Below are 19741 nucleotides of genomic sequence, written 5' to 3'. Positions count from 1 at the left end.
GGGGGAATAGGGAAAACACTTGATAAATGGGGAAAGTATATAAAAGAGCAGCTTCAGAAACCAACCCCACCAGAAACTGCATTTCATTGTACTATGATATATGATCCCCTTAGAAACCCAATGCTGGAAAAAGATTGGTTAGAGAGAACTGAGGGACAGAATATATCTCTGAATTCAAGTTACATAATTATAGGGCCAGCGGGGGCAGCATTACAAATTGAAGAATGTTACTTCACTAAAATATGGTTTAGAGTAAATGATTCAATCCCACATGTTACATTATACCTGAATGAAGGGTGTCAGGCTAAAGACTTTGGCCCAATGATGTTGAAGGCCAAAGGAAAACAATGGGAAGCCACAGAAAACCCTTTCATTTTCCAAACACCAGACATGACACATATTAAAATTCTATGCACAACTGACATGATAGGAACCCCTAAGCTGATAGTAGAAACAGAAAAGAAGCATGACTTGACTTCTAGAATGGAGGAGTTGATTTAAGCACAATCAAAGACTCAAAGACAAAGGTCGCACAATCAAAGACAAAGGCCGCACAATCCATCAGACACCCCGCCAACGATGCCGTCTTCCTAATCAGACATCAGGTCTATGGTAGCACACTTCCAAAGGCCCACCTCGTCCTCAGCTTGCACACTCTGTCTTGCTTCTAGCAGCTGTAAAAACAACCAATAAAGACAATAAGTACTGCACGATGCACTGCGTATGGGCACAACACATCTATTAATGCACCTGAAAAATAGTCACAATGACCAAAAACACATCTAATCTAATAAATCTTACCCTCTTTCTTCTCGCTCGACTCCGAGCTGAACTCTTCACAGCTTCCACCTGCAATGGAAGATCTGGTTGTTTGTACCTGAAGCTCCGGCACACTGTCTCGTAATATGTCTTAGAGCCAGCTGGAAAACAATTAAATGAAAGTGATATGAATAAAAAACAACGTAAGTCGCAGTAAAATTAATCAATAAAGTAGAAAATAGTAAAAGTTATTTTACAAGGCTACTTTTTAGCTTGTGCTACTTAAAAAAAGCTTTGCTTTTAGGCTATTTTTAGCTTAGATAGCAGTCTTACCGCAATCTTAGGATTGTGCACCCGTCTTCTCTTCTCAGAGTTAGTCTCTTCCACACATTTTTTTACTCCAAAGCGGCCAACCTATCCTCTATGGACAGCAACCTGGAATTTACTAAAGTGAACTGCTCATTTACACCGGCAGCAAGCTGAGTAAGCTGTTCCTGAGCCGGTGTCTGTTCCTGAGCCGGTGTCTGTTCCTGAGCCGGTGTCACCGCTCCGGCCGCCCGATGGACTGTCTGTCCCGCCCTGGCCGCCAGCTAAGCCGTCACCCCTTGTTCCTGTTCCCCTTCATGGACCTGGCACGCCATCCCTCCCCCTGGTCCTCCACCGTTCCACCTCCCTCCTGGACTCTTGTTTTGTTTTGTATGGTGTCTTGGAGCGTATGGTAGCCGCTCCGTAGAGGGGAGGTTATGTCACAGTGTTTGGTTGTTCCCTGGGTTAAACACTAGAGGTCCTCAGTTTTCACGGTGTCTATGCATTCTCACTACAATTCCCATGATCCCGTCTGTCACTGATTGTTCATTGCCTTACAGCTGTTCCTCGTCACCTTGTTTGAACTTGTGTATATATACCCTGTCTGTTTCAGTGTTTGTCACGGAGTCCTTGTATTATGTCCCCACACTTCCGTTATTTTTATCTTACTGGTTCTCGTTTGTACTTTATGTTTTGGATTGCCTTATTGGACTTTTGACCCCTGCCTGGATGACTACGAGTTTGGATTGCCCTTTAATATTAAACTACTGCTCTTGGATTTTCTGCCTCCTGTGTGTGTTCCGTGACACTAGCAAACTTTCATTAAAATATATAAATTCAAGCTAAAAATTTAGAGTCTATAATTGGGCTATACTGAGCCTGATCTATTTGTACCAGAGATTTTCTTAGAATGAATTTAATACCTTTTAGAAAAATGTCACCTGGGGTAAAACTCCCCCTGCTACCCTCATTTGCATTTGTATAGCTCACAGCATTTTCATTTACATGGTAAAGCCTCCCCTAGAATTAGGGGGAGGGGAGTCATGGGGGGACAACTGCCAAGCAAGGCCCACATCAATTTCTGACAATTCACGGCAGTTTTCGGTGTTGCCTGCAAATTTTCGTGTGCAGTCATAAACCTGAACTTCCACGACAATCTACAGTGCCGCTTACTGATAAAAATCCCACTTTTCATGCAGTGAATGTTCCACCTGCTGCTAATTATTTCACTGTAATTGATCTTTGTTCTGCATTTTTCAGCATTCCACTAGCAGAAGAAAGCAGACACCTTTTTTCCTTCACTTACCAAAGTAAACAATACACATACACGAGAATGCCTCAAGGATTCAAACACTCGCCTCATGTATTTAACCAAGTTCTAAAACTAGATCTGGAAGACCTAAGACTGGATAGCACATTGATACAGTATGTTGATGATTTACTAATCTGCTCAACAACACTGGAACAGTGCCATCGGGACTCCATCAAGGTGCTGACCAAATTAGTAGAAGGTGGCCACAAGGCCTCAAAAGAAAAATACAATATTGCCTGCCTCAAGTAGAGTATCTGGGACAATTGATTGCACAACAAACATAGGCAATTTCGCTCAGTCAATTAGAAGGAATAAAAAAAGCACCACAGCCACAAACTGTAGGACAAATGATGACATTTTTAGGGATGACTGGCTTGAGTGCTGATCGGATAGAGGCTTATGCTATTAAAACGGCTCCACTACGAGCCCTAATGAAACATGCCGGTCACCAAAATCTCAGAGCACAACTGACATGGGATTCTTAGGCACTGATAGCATTTAGTTCACTGAAAAAGAAACTACAAACTGCTCCAGCATTGGCGACCCCTGACTATGATAGAGATTTCCACTTGTATGTGGCGGACAGAAAAGATGGGTTTGCTTCTGCTGTGTTGATGCAGGAAACATGCAGCGGTAGGAAAAACAACCGCATATTATAGTACCAAATTGGACAATTTAGCTCAAGGCTACCCACCATGGTATCAACAAGGTTAAGCTGCTGTATATTTTACTTATGAGAAAGCATCTGCTGTCACCATGGGCTATCCAGTCATTATTTATACTCATCATAAGATTGCCAACCTACTAGAAAAAGGACGTTTTGTTTTGACACAGGCCAGATGTTTGACATACTCCACGCTCCTAACCTATCCTGATATCACAATTAAGAGATGTGCCACAACAAACCCAGCTAATTTTATCCCACTAGAGGGGGAAGAAACACCTCATGAATGTGTTTCTGCCTCTCTAGCCTTTACTCGTCTGAGATCCGATATGGAATCAACACCAATTGTTGATGCAGACGTGGACTATTTTGTAGATGACTCATGCTTTAGAGACCACTTAGGTAACCATGCTGGTTTTGCTGTTGTACAAAGAGATGGAGACAATTTTAATCCTGTGTTGATACAGCATTGTGAACAGCCTTGTTCAGCACAATTGGCCGAACTAAAAGCACTTACTGAAGCTTGTGTGTTGGCCAAAAACAAAGTAGCTAACATTTATACTGATTCTGCATATGCCCATGGCGTATCCAGCCTCTCCCCACTATTGATAACATTGCCCAAATGCAATCCAGAGCATCACCACCTGGGATACACTTTCGGCAGCAAAGGGGGGCGACAGGAGATGCAAATAATATATGGAGATCACATGAAGGCCACATGATAGCCCCCACCCCATTGCTTAACATCCTGATTCCAGATGCGCATGGATTGGACCATTACGCACGGGGGGAGATTCTAAGGAAGATAAAAAGACAAGGATTCTGGTCCCCATATTTACTGTACAAACAAGGGTAGATGAATTCCTGAGTGAATGTGAAATTTGTGCACAAAATAATGTAAGAAAAGGAAAAGCAACTCCAATAGGCTCTATCCCAGTTCCAGGAGGACCCTTTAAGCATCTAGTAATGGACTATGTGGACATTATTAAATCAGTGAGAGAGAAAAGGTACATGTTAGTTATTATAGACAGATTTAATAGATGGGTTGAAGCAGAACCCTCAGCAGAACAAGGAGCATTAACTATACAGACCAAGCACTTGATGCCTTAGGCCATCAGCTAAAATATACAAGTAAAATGACATGGCGAAACAGACAAGCTCTGAATTGGCTACTGGCAGAGAAAGGAGGAGTGTGTGCGATGTTTGGGACTGATTGCTGTACCTTTATCCCAATTAACACAGCCCCATATGCAGCTTTTACTAGGGGCCATGAAGAAGCTGAAGGATCTAATACAAGAGGTTGCTGAAAATGCGGGGAAAGACAGACATATTGGAGACTGTATTTGTGGATCCTAGAAAGAATGGCTACTTCATTAAGGTGGGATTAATAATAACTGTGGCTGTTTAGACATTTCATTGGCTGTCATTTCCCTTCTGTGGTTCTGCTGTGTTGTGCCTTTCCTCAGATCTAAGCAGATGATCAATGTATCAGCCCTCAGGTGATCTTCGGTAATTTCTGACCCGAAACATTTTTCGTTTTGAATTTTTAAAAATCACAGCTTCATCGGAATGTTACGAAACTTGGTAACTTTTATGGCATTAGGTATGTGATCACACAAAAAAATTGTCAGGATCCGAGCGGGCTAAGTGGTCGTAAAAAAAATAGTCACACTTGTACTCTTAGGTCAAAAATGACCGACCATAGAAAATGAATGGGAAATTGACAAAAACACAAAAAGTTTGAGAATTTTTTCTATTAAAAAACTATTATTGAACAAAAATAAATTGCATTGGTTTTACTGGGATGGAGAAAGTTTCATTTTTAGGTGTCCGGTCACATCTAACCGGGAAGATAACACGTGTGACTCCGAAACGAAGAGGACCTGAATTAAATCACTATAAAAAAAAGAAAAATCTAAAACTTGATAAGAAATAGTCTTTGAGATTGTTTAAATGTATATTCAAATCCACCTATAAAAAAATCAAGTAAATGTGTCCATAAACAGCTGGGGAATTCACATGCCTCTCCATAGAGAGCCATCTAGTGGTTACGTCATTGTTCTACGCTTTCTCTCCACACTCTTACCAGATGGCGCTAATCTGCCTTCAAAAAATATTTTTTGAAGGTCAAGTCTCTATTTTAACCTAAAATACTGCTTTAAAAAAAAATATATATATATAAAAGAAAAACGTTGTATTATTTTCAATGGCAAAAAATGGACCATAAATATTGCATAAATATTAATAAGTAACATAAAATTCTCTCAAAATACAAAATTAAAAAGAAAAAATATTATTTAACAAAATTAAATTGCATTGGTTTTACTGGGATGGAGAAAGTTTTATTTTTAGGTCTCCGGTCACTTCTGACGGGAAGAGAACAAGTGTGACTCGGAAACGAAGAGCACCACGATCGGTAGTTGACTTCGGGTGCACAAACTCAGGAGTGTACCCAATTGGGCCAGGCCTGGATGAACTAGATGATTTCCTGTAAGAAATTCTGGTGGAAGAGTAAGGGATTGGGGTACCTTGCTGCTTTTGATTTCTACTAGTTTTGATTCTGTTTTTGAAGAGAGAGGGAGTTACTAACACTGTGTCTTTTCTTTCTGGGGTAAAATTAGGTAGACTATTTGAAAACGACGGGTAGAGTAGGGAGTTAGTAAGATGGGTTTTTGTATTTCTTTTGAAAGGACCCCTGTGGCGGGGGGGGCGTGGTTTAGCGCCCTTAGTCTGTAGTGGGAGAGCGAGCGCGGAGCCGAGCGGTAAGTAAGTAGGTCAAGTGCGAAATGACGAATACCTGCTTCTGATTGCAGTGATTGTCGTGGGGAGACCGGATAAAAGCCGGCTGGTGCGAGAGAGCGAGTGAGAGAGGAGGACTGGTGATTCGTACAACGTTCCTGAGCCATTACAAATGATCACATCGGAAAGAGTTTCTTAAAAGTGGACTGAGAGCTGAATCAGCTTGGACAGAGTTATTTTATTATTTGCTGTGGATTATTCTACGGTGAAGGCGCACGTGGTGCACATTTGTTTGGTGTTTTAAGAGAGAATAAAGTGTACGAGTCCCAGTCACGCCAACCCTTGTCTTCTTCCATCCACCCACACACTGAACCATCATTACACTGGTGCCGAAACCTGGGATGGAAGAAGAAGCCGCCGACAGACAGTCTCCGTCCCCATTTGCGGACATCATCCACGCGCTCGCGGGACTAAATCAAGAACAACATCAAGCCCTGCTGTCAGTGAAGGAGGAACAGGAGCGCCAGTTCGAGGTGCTCCTCCGAAGCCAGCAGGAGGACAGCGAGCTGGTCCGGAGCTGGATAGACTGGGAGGTTCGGGCGGTTCCATCATTGCCAGCCACAGCCTCGACCCCACCCATGCCCCTCAACAAAATGGGTCCTCAGGACGATCCGGAGGCTTTCCTTGACCTGTTTGAGAGGTCGGTCAAGGCCTGGGGCTGGCCGCCCGCGGACTGGCCAATGCGGCTGATCCCGTTGCTCTCCGGAGAGGCACAGGTCGCCACACAACAACTGCCAGTCCAGAACCTTCTAGTCAATGAAGACCTCAGACGCGCCATCCTGCAGCGGGTAGGCCAGACCCCCGAGCAGAGCAGACAGCGGTTCTGGACACTGGAGCTGGGGGAGTCGGGCCGACCCTTCATCTTTGCGCAGCAGCTCCGAGATGCGTGCTGCAATTGGTTGGTGGCCGACGGTCGCGACGTCGAGGGAGTCGTCGATCAAGTGGTACTGGAGCAGTTCTTGGCGCGGCTTCCTCGGAAGACCGCGCAGTGGGTCCAGTGCCACCACCCGACGTCGTTGAACCAGGCCACCCAGTTGGCGGAGGACCAAATGGTGGCGTGCCCAGGGGTTGACGAACCCCTTCCAGCAGCTTCTCTGTCTCTCTCTCCCCCCCCTTCCTCTGTGTCTTCCTCTCTTTACTTTACTTTAAACTTTATTGTCAGACGAGTCTGAAATTTTTCTTGCATAACAGTGTCTGTTTACAACATCTAACATACATTCTACATCGACATACACTTAAACATCACATATTATACATTCAAACAATACAACACTTATACATCTAACACCTTCACAGTACTCTTGATTTCTGATTGGTCTGATTGATTTCTCTCGTCCTGTCCCTTTTTCTAGGTCCCGTGGTGGTTTCCCGCCCAGGCCGGCGCCCCGTTGGAGAACCGGCACAGGGATTGAGCCTGTTCCCGCACCCAGAGCGCCGCCTAGAGGAACAGCCTCCCCCACCGGCATCCCTCTGTTTACGGTGCCCACGCTCACCCCGCGCCAATTTCTTGACCTACTGTCGCCACCCCAATGGCGGGAAGGACTGGGCCGGCCTGTTGGCATTGCGGGGACTCTGGGCATTTTATCAACCGGTATCCAGTGATGGAGGTGGGGACACTGGTCCGGGTCCCTGACACACCGCAGGCCGCCCCCGATCAAGCTGGGTTGTACCACATACCAGTGAGTATAAAGGGGGGTACCTATCAGGCTTTGGTGGATTCAGGCTGTAACCAAACCTATATCCATTAAAGTCTGATTCAACCAAGGGCATTGGATAATAGGTGCATGGTTAAGGTACGGTGTGTGCATGGGGAGGTGGTGGATTACCCCTTAATGCCAGTCACTATCCAATTTATGGGTCAAAAGCATAGTGTGGAGGTGGCCGTTAGCCAGCACCTCCGGCACCCGCTAATTTTGGGAACCAATTGGCTGGACTTTAAGCCTCTGGGGTCTGAGGTGTTTTCTGGGTCCTTGAGGTGTTCTGACATGCTCTGACATTTGTGCTTTTTTCAGTTATTTACAAACATGTTAATTGCAAAGGTGTAAATTCACTCTATATAGCCCAAACGGGGCTACCGTAATATGTGAGCACCATGTATGTACATGTTTGTATTTTTAAGAGAATAATGTTTATGCGTGGTTATTGAAAAAACTAAAACTTAAAGTGTCTGAAATAAGGCCACAAAACACATACTAAATATGTGTCCACAAGACTTTTGACTAATGGGTGTTGTTGCCTAGAATTTTTGCTTCAAAATGATGTGAAAATAATCCTGCCTAATCATTCACATAAAACAATACATTGATTTAAATTTTGTAAGACACTTTTTGTTTGGAAAGGCAATATGCGCAAGGGGCGTCAACGATTTCAACACCATCATGCATATTTAGCGGTTCACACCTGAGGAGACAATGGGGGCCGCATACTTAATGAGCCAATCATTCAGGTGTGTCACTGAGCCACAAGAAAGAACGCAAGAGCAACATATATATATATGTGTGTGTGTGTGTGTGTGTATATATATATATATATATATATATATATATATATATATTCTACCAAATTGGTTCACAGTTGGAAGCATCTCATTTTTTATATATATATTCCATGTCTAGTAGCCTAATTGTGCAGTTAATTCTCATACTGTATTTTCAGTTTTGGAATATGTATCCTCTCCCCAAATTTGTCACTAATAAAACTCATTAAAATTATTTAAAGAAAAGGCTTATATTTACCTTTTAATAGTTTGTTATTTTTTTATTAAAAAGGTTACAATTACAACAACAATTCAAGTGCAATCTTTCTTTGTAAAAACTAAAGTATACATTTTATCATACATATTTCAAAGTTAAGGATTCATTACTTTGGATATAGCCTATAGGCTACATTGGAACAAACACATAACAACATATTATTTGATTACTTTATTTTTGACAAAACACACTACAGGCTATTTAACAAATGAGAACAAATTCGCAAACAAAAGCTTATTTGAGGTGGCAAATATTTTACAGTAAAAATGTATAATCTAGGCCTATCCAAAACTAGAAAAACGAAATGTTGTCTTTCATATGTCTGTAACATAGGCCTTTCGTTTATATAAGAAATATAAATGTTAATTTGCAGTTTAATACGTTGCTTATACAAATACATTTTATTTCAACACATTTCAGTCGATTTTTACTCATCTCAGTATAGCAATATAGTTTGCTAAAAGCGGATCATTCATTCACACACAGAAACGCGATTCACTTGAGAATGAAAAAAACTTACTACAGTATTCCACAGCTCAGCTGAATATTTTAAAATATATTAAAATCGAAAACAGTTATTTTAAATTGTAATAATATTTCACTATATTACTGTTTTTTTGTTGTTGTATTTTTAATGAAATAAATACAGCATTGGTGAGCATAAGTGACTTCTTTTAAAAACATTAAAAATCGTACAGACCCAAACTTTTGAACGGCAGTGTATATATATAATCCAAATATAAATGAAAGTCAAAAGCACATTTAGTAGTCATTCCTGGAGACAAATCCTGTTCAAATAGGCTATATGGGCCATTCTACAGAATTTGTTCAAAGTTAGAGTTGGAAACATCTTGAAAAGAAAATTGTCTTTTCCCATAAATTTCTTATAAAATATTCTTTTTAAATGTAGGCCAATACATTTTATCATACATGTTTTAAAGTTAAGGATTCATTAGTTTGATATAGATTACATTGGAACAAACACTATAATAACATCTTGTTGATGAGTTTGAAACTGGATAACAAAAGCTTCTTTGATATTTTAGAATAAAAACTTTATAATCTATCCAAAACTACGAAATGTTGTCTTTCATATTTCATCTGTAACATAGGCTAAACATAAACAACAGCTCCCATCTGTGCCGTTAATTCATTCACACACAGAAACTGATTCAAATTTAAACAGTCTTTTTGCATTCACAGACACTATTCCATATCGATTAGAACAAAGCACAAGAATAAAAAACTTAGGCTACTCACAATTCTCGGCTAGAGCCATTGCTCCTTGAAATGAAAATAAACCAGCACATGTTCTGAGGTAAATATCCCAGGATTATTCCTCACAGTCACAGCCGCAAGACGAAATTAATCTGATGATTACATTTGTTGTGTTATCGCGTTTATGAGGGGCGTTGACACGTTTGCATGTGTATGGAGGTAGTTTTGTTTCTTTATTATTCAATCAAAAAAAATATTTTCAATTAAAAAAACCTTCACTTCAACAAAAGAAAAACTTTTCAATCAAACAAAAAAAGTATTTGAATCCAAAAATATATTTGAGACTCAAAAAAATACATTTGAACACTTTCTTTACATTTTCTTTGATAGAAGTCCGTTTTGTTTTGTTTAAAGCAACCTTTTTAATTGAAGTAACATTGTTTTTTGATTGGACCATATAATAGGTAGGACATTTGTGTCTTTATCATTCAATCAAAAAAGAAGTTGCTTCAAACAAACAAACAACAGAATCAATAAAAAAGTCACTTCAATGAAAAGATAAACATTTTCAAATATAGAAAATCGTTTTTGAATGCAAATAAAATATTTGAGACTCCAAAAATTGCATTTGAACACTTTTTTTTTTATTGAAAATGTTCTCTTTGATTGAAGTAATTTTTTTTGCTTGGGCCATACATGGGTAGGACATTTGTGTCTTAATCATTCCATTCCAAAAAAGTTGTTTCAATCAAAAAAAATATTTTCAATCAAAGAAAAAACTAAAAAAAATTACCCCGTGAATAAAAAAAATATTGAAGAGAATGTGTTTTTTCGTTGTTCTTGTTTTTTTTATTTGAAGTGAAAAAAGCTTGCTGGCGAGTGGCGAACATGACTTCTTTGTCAGAAAGATGTCGTTGGTGTCAAACATGTCTGACCAATAGAGAAGCACCCGCCCACTGCGGAACATTTGTGTCAAAATGATTCAATAAAAAAAAATTGAACTTCAAAACTTTTTGCACTTGAAAAAAAAAGTGATTCAAACGAAAAAATCTGTACTTCAAAACTTTTTTCACTTCAAAAAAAAAATTTCAATCAAAACAATTTGAACTTCTAAATTCTTTTCACTTCAAATAAAAAAAAACAACAACGAAAAAACACATTCTCTTCAATACTGTTTTATTCACGGGGTAATTTTTTTTTGCATTTGAACAGTTTTTTCTTTGATTGAAAATATTTTTTTTGATAGAAACAACTTTTTTGGAATTGAATGATTAAGACACAAATGTCCTACCCATGTATGGCCCAAACACAAAAAAGATTACTTCAATCAAAGAGAACATTTTCAATAAAAAAAAAAAAGTGTTCAAATGCAATTTTTTGAGTCTCAAATATATTTTTGTATTCAAATACTTTTTTTCTTTGATTGAAAAGTTTTTCTTTTATTGAAGTGAAGGTTTTTTTAATTGAAAATATATTTTTTGATTGAATAATAAAGAAACAAAACTACCTCCATAGCATGTGTGGCGTCAGATGATTTGCGTCTGAATAGCGTGGGCGTCTCTCCGTGGGCGAGTCACATTAGCAGAATAATGAGCTGAGAGAACGATAATGAGATCGGCTGACTCCTCTCTCTTTTTTTATAGATTACATAAACAGAGAATATTTATTTTAGTTTTGAATTAGATATTTTAAAAGTACAAATTTAAATGATTATAAAGATATATTGCTCATGCTTGGGTGAATAGTATTCGCTGAGTTTTGTTTAAGTTTAGAGACCTGTTCCAGAAAAAAGTTTAACGGAGATTGAGAGACAGAAAGAACACCCTGTTTATTTTCTTTATTTTACAAAAGCACAATGTTTTATTTCGATTGTAAGTGGGCACATAAAAAATAGACATTCAACAGTTTATTTTTTTATTTTTCTTAAGTCTCTATGACCAAAAATGACAGAGTATTTTTAGTCTATGTTGCTGCTATGTGAAAAAAAAACAGCAAAACGCGCCAGCGCGTTTCTCGACCCCAGAGGGTTAAAGTATTAGTGGGACATTTGTGTTCGGGTGCTCCTGGGACAAAAAGGAAGCCGGGGAAGGGAGCGTCGCTCAGGTAGGAGAAGCTGTGCCGGGACCATCGGAGCCTGTCTCAGGGTAACGGAACGCTGTTGAAAGAAGGGATCTTTCAGAGCGTGATGACATTCCTCTGGAACAGTCCCGAGGTAAAACGCTTAAAAATGGTCCGCACAATCGACAGGCAGCCTCTCCACCCAGACCGACCTCTCTCATGTCCTTATTTCGCAATTATAAAAGATAAGTTGTATCGGGTGATCCAGAACGCCCAATCAAAGCAAGATACAACACAGTTATTAATTCCAAAAAGCCGGGAAATACTTTTTCAGGCGGCTCACTGTAATCCAATGGCTGGGCATTTAGGGCAGGCAGCTACACTAAATCGTCTGATGACCCGATTCTTCTGGCCGGCCATTCACGAGAATGTGCGCAAGTGGTGCGCGTCTTGTCGTGAATGTCAGTTGGTAAACACACCGGCTAACCCAAAAGCGCCTTTGTAACCCCTTCCTTTAATGGAGGTCCCCTTCGAGAGAATTGGTATAGACCTCATCGGGCCATTAGAATGATCTGCACGAGGACACCGCTTTGCATTAGTCCTGGTGGATTATGCAACGCGATATCCAGAAGCAGTGCCGCTCCGCAATAATTCTGCCAAGAGTGTGACAAGCGCACTGTTTCAATTAATCTCCCGGGTGGGAATCCCAAAGGAGATTCTCACCGATCAAGGCACGGCCTTCATGTCACGAACCATTCGCGAGCTTTACGAGTTATTGGGCATTAAATCGATTCGCACCCGTGTCTATAACCCACAAACAGACGGCCTGGTGAAACGTTTTAATCGCATCTTGAAATCCATGATTCAGAAGTTCGTATGGGAAGACGCCAAAAATTGGCACAAATGGCTAGAACCCCTCTTGTTCGGTGTTTCCGAGATCTCCGAAACCTCCACAGGGTTTCCCCCCTGTGAGCTTCTCTATGGTCGTCAACCCGCGGGATGCTGGAAGTGCTTAGAGAAACTTGGGAGGACGGACCTTAGTCAAACGGGTCGGCGCGTATGGTTGGGCTGCGGAGAGATTGTGAGATTGTGGTTGGGTCTCAGCAGCAGGAGGGATGTAGAGGTCAGTAAGCAGGGCTGAGTTGAGTGGGGGACGGAGGGGGGTGACTCTGGAACGCAAGAATCACTGTCTTCATGTTTTTTATCCTTTACGTCCGTGTTATGGAAATCATTACGAACAGCAGCTACGCTAATTATTTTCCCTTTTTGCTTTTCTGCTGTTATCTCGGGACGCGAGTCCCGAGAAAAACGGCGTTCGTCAGCTCCAGTTTGTATCCAGCCTTTCACGGAGACTTCAGATACCCCAATCACAAAGCCTGTGAAGAGACGACTCAACACCGGCGATATGGACCCTCTATGGTGGACGGCACTGATCCTCAACAACTCGTCTCAACACCGGAGTGATTACTTGGACTTCTAAAAGATGGAAATGGATAAATTTCTAAATGTTCCGATCCAATCTGCCTTGTAATGCTGCCCGAATCATAAATCATGCACTGTTCCTTCGTTGGCCAGAGGAGAACTGGCCCTCCGACTGAGTCTGGTTTCTCCCAAGGTTTTTTTTCTCCATTCTGTCACCTGATGGAGTTTTGGTTCCTTGCCACTGTTGCCTTGGCTTTTGGCTTGCTTAGTTGGGGACATTTAATATTCAATAATATTATTGATCTGCCTTACGTAAGGTGGACGTTGACTCAATTTTCTTTTAGAAACAAACTCTATTATATTATTTCTTGTTATCACTGTGAAGCTGCTTTGATACAATCTGTATTGTAAAAAGCGCTATATAAATAAAGGTGACTTGACTTGACTTGACCTTCGAATAACAAAAATGAAATTCAATACGTCCTGAACCTGAGAACAAAACTCCACACTTTGGGGCGGCTGTCAATGGAGAATTTGTTACAAGCCCAGGACAAACAAAGTCGGCTGTACAACAGGGGGGCTAGACTTCGTAAATTTGCACCGGGAGATAAGGTACTTGTGTCACTCCCCACGTCCAGTTCTAAACTACTCACAAAGTGCCAAGGACCCTTTGAGGTCACACGGCAAGTCGGGGATCTCAACTATGAGGTCGTCCGAACAGATAGGGGCGGGGCACATCAGATTTACCACCTCAATTTCCATAAAAAATTAAATGAGGTGGAGTCAGTGATGTTGGCAACGGTGGTGAGCGGGGAGGAGGATCTCGGTCCAGAAGCGAATCCAAAATCCCGATCGCACGCTCTGGCCGTTGGTGGAGATCACCTCTCGCCGTCCCAAATCACTGACTGATGTTTTTTCGCCCCTGCCTGGACGGACGAACCTCATTCAGCCCCACTTTCAGACCGAACCGGGTGTAGTTATGCGCAGCCGGCCGTACCGCTTACCTGAACACAAAAAGAAAACAGTTCAGAACAAATTAGAGGCTATGCTGGACATGGGGGTAATAGAAGAATCCAACAGTGACTGGGCAAGCCCGATAGTTTTGGTACCCAAAACCGACGGCTCAATCCGGTTCGGTGTGGATTATCACAAGGTGAATGCTGTGTTGAAATTCGACGCGTATCCAATGCCTCGGGTTGACGAATTACTTGATCGGCTTGGTACCGCTCGATTTCATTCGACACTGGCATCATCATATGCAGCATTTGCGTGCTGTCCTGAAGACGCTTCGAGGGGCCGGGCTCACATCCAACCCAAAGAAGTGTGCGATTGGGCGTTTGGAAGTTAGGGCTTCCACTTGGGTCATGGACATGTGCGTCCCCTAAATTGATAAGACGGGGTGCAGTTGCGACCTGTTCGAGACCCAAGACCAAAAAGGAGGTTAGACAGTTCCTTGGGTTAGCGGGATATTATAGAAGGTTTGCGCCTAATTATACAGACTGATGCGTGGGGGGGTTGGGCGCAGTTCTGTCTCAGGAGGTGGAGGGTGAAGAGCAGCCGGTGCTGTACATTAGTCGTAAGCTCTCTAAGAGAGAGACTATGTAGAGCACCATGGAGAAAGAATGTCTGGCCATCCAATGGGCCTTTCTCACCCTCCGCTACTACCTCCTGGGGGCCCGGGGGGGGGGGGGCCTTCATATGGCTCCCCGGCCTGAGTCGGGTGGTGGGGGTATTTGGCGAGGGGGGCGTGGTTTAGCGGAGTCTGTAGTGGGAGAGCGAGCGCGGAGCCGAGCGGTAACTAAGTAGGTCAAGTGCGAAATGACGAACACCTGCTTCAGATTGCTGTAATTGGCATTGGGAGACCGGATAAAAGCCGCCTGGTGCGAGAGAGCGAGTGAGAGAGGAGGACAGGTGACTCGTACGACGTTCCTGAGCCGTTACAAATGATCACATCGGAAAGAGTTTCTTAAAAGTGAATTGAAAGCTGAATCAGCATGGAAAGAGTTATTGCATTATTTGCATTATGTGCACGTGGCGCACATTTACTTTGGTGTTTTGAGAGAGAATAAAGTGTACGAGTCCCAGTCACGCCGACCCTTGTCTTCTTCCATCCACCCACACACTGAACCATCGTTACAACCACCTTCTGAATATATTTTACACTTATAATCATACTGAGAATATTTTTACATAAAATCACACTAATTGTTCACAATTATGAATATGTGAGTGAGAGGGGACGACAGAAGGTTTGAAGCAGGTCATTGTCCGTGCTACGAGGTAATGCAACCAGATACAAAGGGAACGATAAGAATGTTTTTATTATTCTTAAATCACTTTATTAGCTTTTTTAACTTTTATATTTTTGATACATTACTGAAACAAGCTTAGAAGACTAGACATTACATGAATAAGACTACTGTAACATGTATATATGGTGCAAAAGAGAAATTAATAGCAAGCGCGGTCATCCAATGTTGAACCGACAAGGGCAGACTCAACTGGTGGTTTAAAAACCCGCTGTCTGCTGCAACACCAGATAGAGGCCTAGGCAGCACCAGGGTACCTCTGGCAATGATGGAGCAACCTAGATAGCTCTCCAGGCCACCAGAAGCGCCTGCGTAGTTCCTCTTGCATCGTGGGACAGATCCTGACTTCAAATTTATACACTGCTGTCAAGTCAAGTCAAGTCATCCTCATTTATATAGCGCTTTTAACAATGTAGATTGTTTCAAAGCAGCTTTACAGAGATAAACATATAATTTAAGGTAACAGAGATTGGTTTGGTTTTATAGTGGTTCTTGAAAAATGTTTTTTCCAGCTAAAGTTAGTTTTGATTGATTCACTTCCGTCTAAATGATCATTGGTTATTAAATCAGGGGCCGCTAAGACGACCCCGTTCTCTCTAAACAGACTTTAAACGTGAACCTGTGATAGACGCTGATGGCGTTCACATACGCATTAAGAATTGAATCTATAGTTATGTGCGTTTGAATATATGTGCGCAGGTTTGTAATTCCTTACAAACCATGCCTAAACAAACTACTTGTCTTGTCTATAAATTTTGATGCAGAATTTTATTTTATCTTTATCTTGCTGTATGTTGATTATACTGAATGTTTGAAGTAAAACCTAAACCTATAAAGTGATGGTCTGACAGGAAGGTGAGATCTTTTACTCCACTCCAGACAATAGGGGGTGGAGATGTTTGGTCTCACTATTCCTCCAGAGTGTACCTTTGTGACAAAAAGCCTATTGATAGAACATGTCTATATAGATGGTCTATATTGACCATGTTTGCTAGACTGGTGAAGAGAGGCTTGCTCATGAAGATACATTCTGGGTAAGAACATTGAGAAGTTGGGACTAGAATTAGTCCAAAAGGGGGGATGTGTTGGGGAATCTCCTCTGTCTCGTGCACAAGTCTAAATGCTGTAATGCCAAGCAGAAAAATAGGTCACAGAAAACTGGGTCACAGAGATAAGAGAATGGAAAAGTACCCAAAAAACATTGTAGGAGAGATGCAGGTGTTGGGAAGCACTGGAAGAGAAACATTAATAAAATGTTTAAGATGTTCCACCAATAGAGGAAGCTCTAGGGAGATGTTTTTAATGATGGCGAGATACGACAATACAGATGCCCATTGTGTAAAAAGATAACAATACAGATGCCCATTGTGTACCTTGCGATAAGAAAAAGGTATAAGACCTGAATGTTGACCACTGTAAAGTCAGATGGCCAGCTGGCATCTCGCTTTGTTGAATTGCTCAATAAAGTTACTTCTTCTGAGACCTGGAACTTCGACTCTGAAAGATTTTCTTTGAGACCTGAGTTAGAGAACTTTGAAATCTGCAGACTTGAACCAGACCCCTTAAATCTGCCACTACACTTACAGCTATGTAGATAATTTTAAAAAAATTATTAAAACATGTGGGGGAAAATACAACCCACGCGTAGCGGCACAACCAGCCTTCTTCAGGGTATATTTTTTCCGAACAAACAATTTCCTCATTTATAGATGCTAATTGGGAACACCTGATTGACAAATAGCCTGCACATACAGAGAAGGTCCACTAGGAGGTAGTACAAAAAAAAAAATAACATCACAGAAAAGGGCTGAAATCTATTTCTTCATTTAAACCAGGATATACTGTGGCCTGTAATTCATATATATAAAATGTTTCTCTCTGTAGAAGTAATTTTAATCGGTCACCACCCCGAATACTCTTTTTGATTGATTCTAAACCCTCAACCATTAGACCTTCTGGGTTGTTATTGTGCACGTTTTGGAAGTGTTTTGCCATAGGATAATCTAAATTGGCTTTTCTAATGGCATTCTTATGCTCAGATACTCTGTCTTTAAGACGTCTCTTGGTCCGGCCTACATAAAAGCATCCACATATGCATGATAACCTATATATCACGAAAGTGGTATTGCAATTAATGAATGTCTTTATGTCATACTTTTTATCTGTCTTAAAATGAAAGAATTCTTTACATACTTTAATATTAGAGCAATGATTACAAGACCCACATTTGTAAACTCCTTTTAAATGTGTGTTAAGCCAAGTGGTCCATTTTTCGGCAGGAAGATGGCTAGATACTAGCCTATCTCGTAGAGTTGGAGCCCTCTTGAAACTTATTTTTGGAGATGCAGAAAATACTTCTCTAAGAACAGGATCACTCTTAATAAGATTCCAATTAGAATATATAATTCTTTTTATGGAATTGGCCAAGGAGCTATATTGTGTCACAAAATAGGCCTGATTTTGTAAAGCGGATGGTTTTTTCTTCTTCTGGAATAACTCTGGTCTAGAGATGGCCTGGGCTTTCTTATAAGCATTTTGTATAATTTCTGTATGATAGCCCCTTTCTAAAAATCGGTTGGACAGAATTTTAGCTTGCACTTCATATTCGTTATCTGTATCACAAATCCGTCTAAGACGTTGAAACTGGCCAAAAGGTATGTTATTCTTTAGCCAATTTGGATAGAAACTATCTGCTTTTAACATGGTGTTCCTATCAGTTGTTTTGCGATATACAGTAGTGTGGAGTTTCCCGTGTTTACCAATAGAAATGGTTAGATCTCAGAAGTTAATAGTCATTTTGGAATGTTCCATACACAATTTTATATTCCTATCATTATTGTTCAAGTACTCATAAAATTGTAACAATTCATCAAAAGAATCTCCCCAAACCAAAAGAATATCATCAATATACCTCCCCAACCATTTAATCTTGTCAATATACCTGTGTGGATAGACGAGATCACTCTCCCACAAACCTAAAAAAAGGTTAGCATAGTTAGGGGCAAAACATGCACCCATCGCAGTGCCCGGAACTTGAATATACATTTGGTCCTGGAAAAGGAAAACATTGTTCTTAAGTGTCCATTCGGTAAGCTGAACGATGAACTCGGAGGGAGGCAAAGAGTCTGTAGGTCCATTGGTCAGGAAATGTTGTAAAGCTTTTAGTCCATCATTGTGAGCAATATTTGTATAAAGAGATTCCACATCCAATGTGACTAGGAAACAGTCATCAGGAACTTTCATATCGTTTAATGCCTTCAACACATGAGTGGTATCCTGTTTATAGGAAGGAAGTCGTTGAACCAATGGCTTAATATGAAAGTCTATAAATTGTGAAGCTGGTTCTGTAAGGGACCCATTGGACGATATGATAGGCCTGCCTGGAGGAGATTAAAAGAGACTTATGGATCTTCGGGAGCATGTAGAAAGTAGGTATTCTAGGATGTTGACATAGGAGGAAATCATGCTCCTGTTTAGAAATCCATCCAGCATCCTTAGCCGTGAGCAACAAAACTTTTAATTGATCTCTTGTGTCGTCTATTGGATTGGACCGCAACCGTTGATAGTAATCTTGATTATTAAGTTGTCGCAAGGCTTCTTCAACATATTTGTCTCTGTCCATTATTACCACTGCTCCTCCTTTATCAGCAGGTTTTATGATTAACGACTCATTCTTTGTTAAATGATCTATTGCAGATTTCTGGGATTTGGTCAAGTTTTCCCTACTTATTTTATTTGATGCTAAGAATAGACTTTCAATATCATAATCCACCTTCTTTGTAAAAGCAGTCAAAGTCACATTCGAGACTGGAGGCATGAAATATGATTTTGGTCTAAAAGAAGCTCTTTGTTCTGTGCAGTCATTTCTCTGATTATATTGATGATACCAAACTTTAAGGTGAAGGCTTCGGTAGAATCTAAATAGATCCACCTTGGTGTTAAACGCATTGGTATGGTAAGTGGGAGAGAAGGAAAGTCCTTTAGACAACACACTCACTTGGTCAGGGGTAAGAGATGTTTTTGATAGGTTAATTACCGTCTGTTCTTGTTCCGGTCCCTGAGAATTCATGGTTGTTGTCTCGGTTGCTGTCTTTGTCCTTGACCGTTTTCTGCCTCTCCTTGTTTTCTTCTTTTTATGTTG

Source organism: Siphateles boraxobius, unplaced genomic scaffold (assembly GCF_051911475.1).
Source record: "Siphateles boraxobius isolate OS27281-9 unplaced genomic scaffold, OSU_SipBor_1 1, whole genome shotgun sequence".
Lineage (NCBI taxonomy): Eukaryota > Metazoa > Chordata > Actinopteri > Cypriniformes > Leuciscidae > Siphateles > Siphateles boraxobius.
This window is presented reverse-complemented; position numbering follows the sequence as displayed.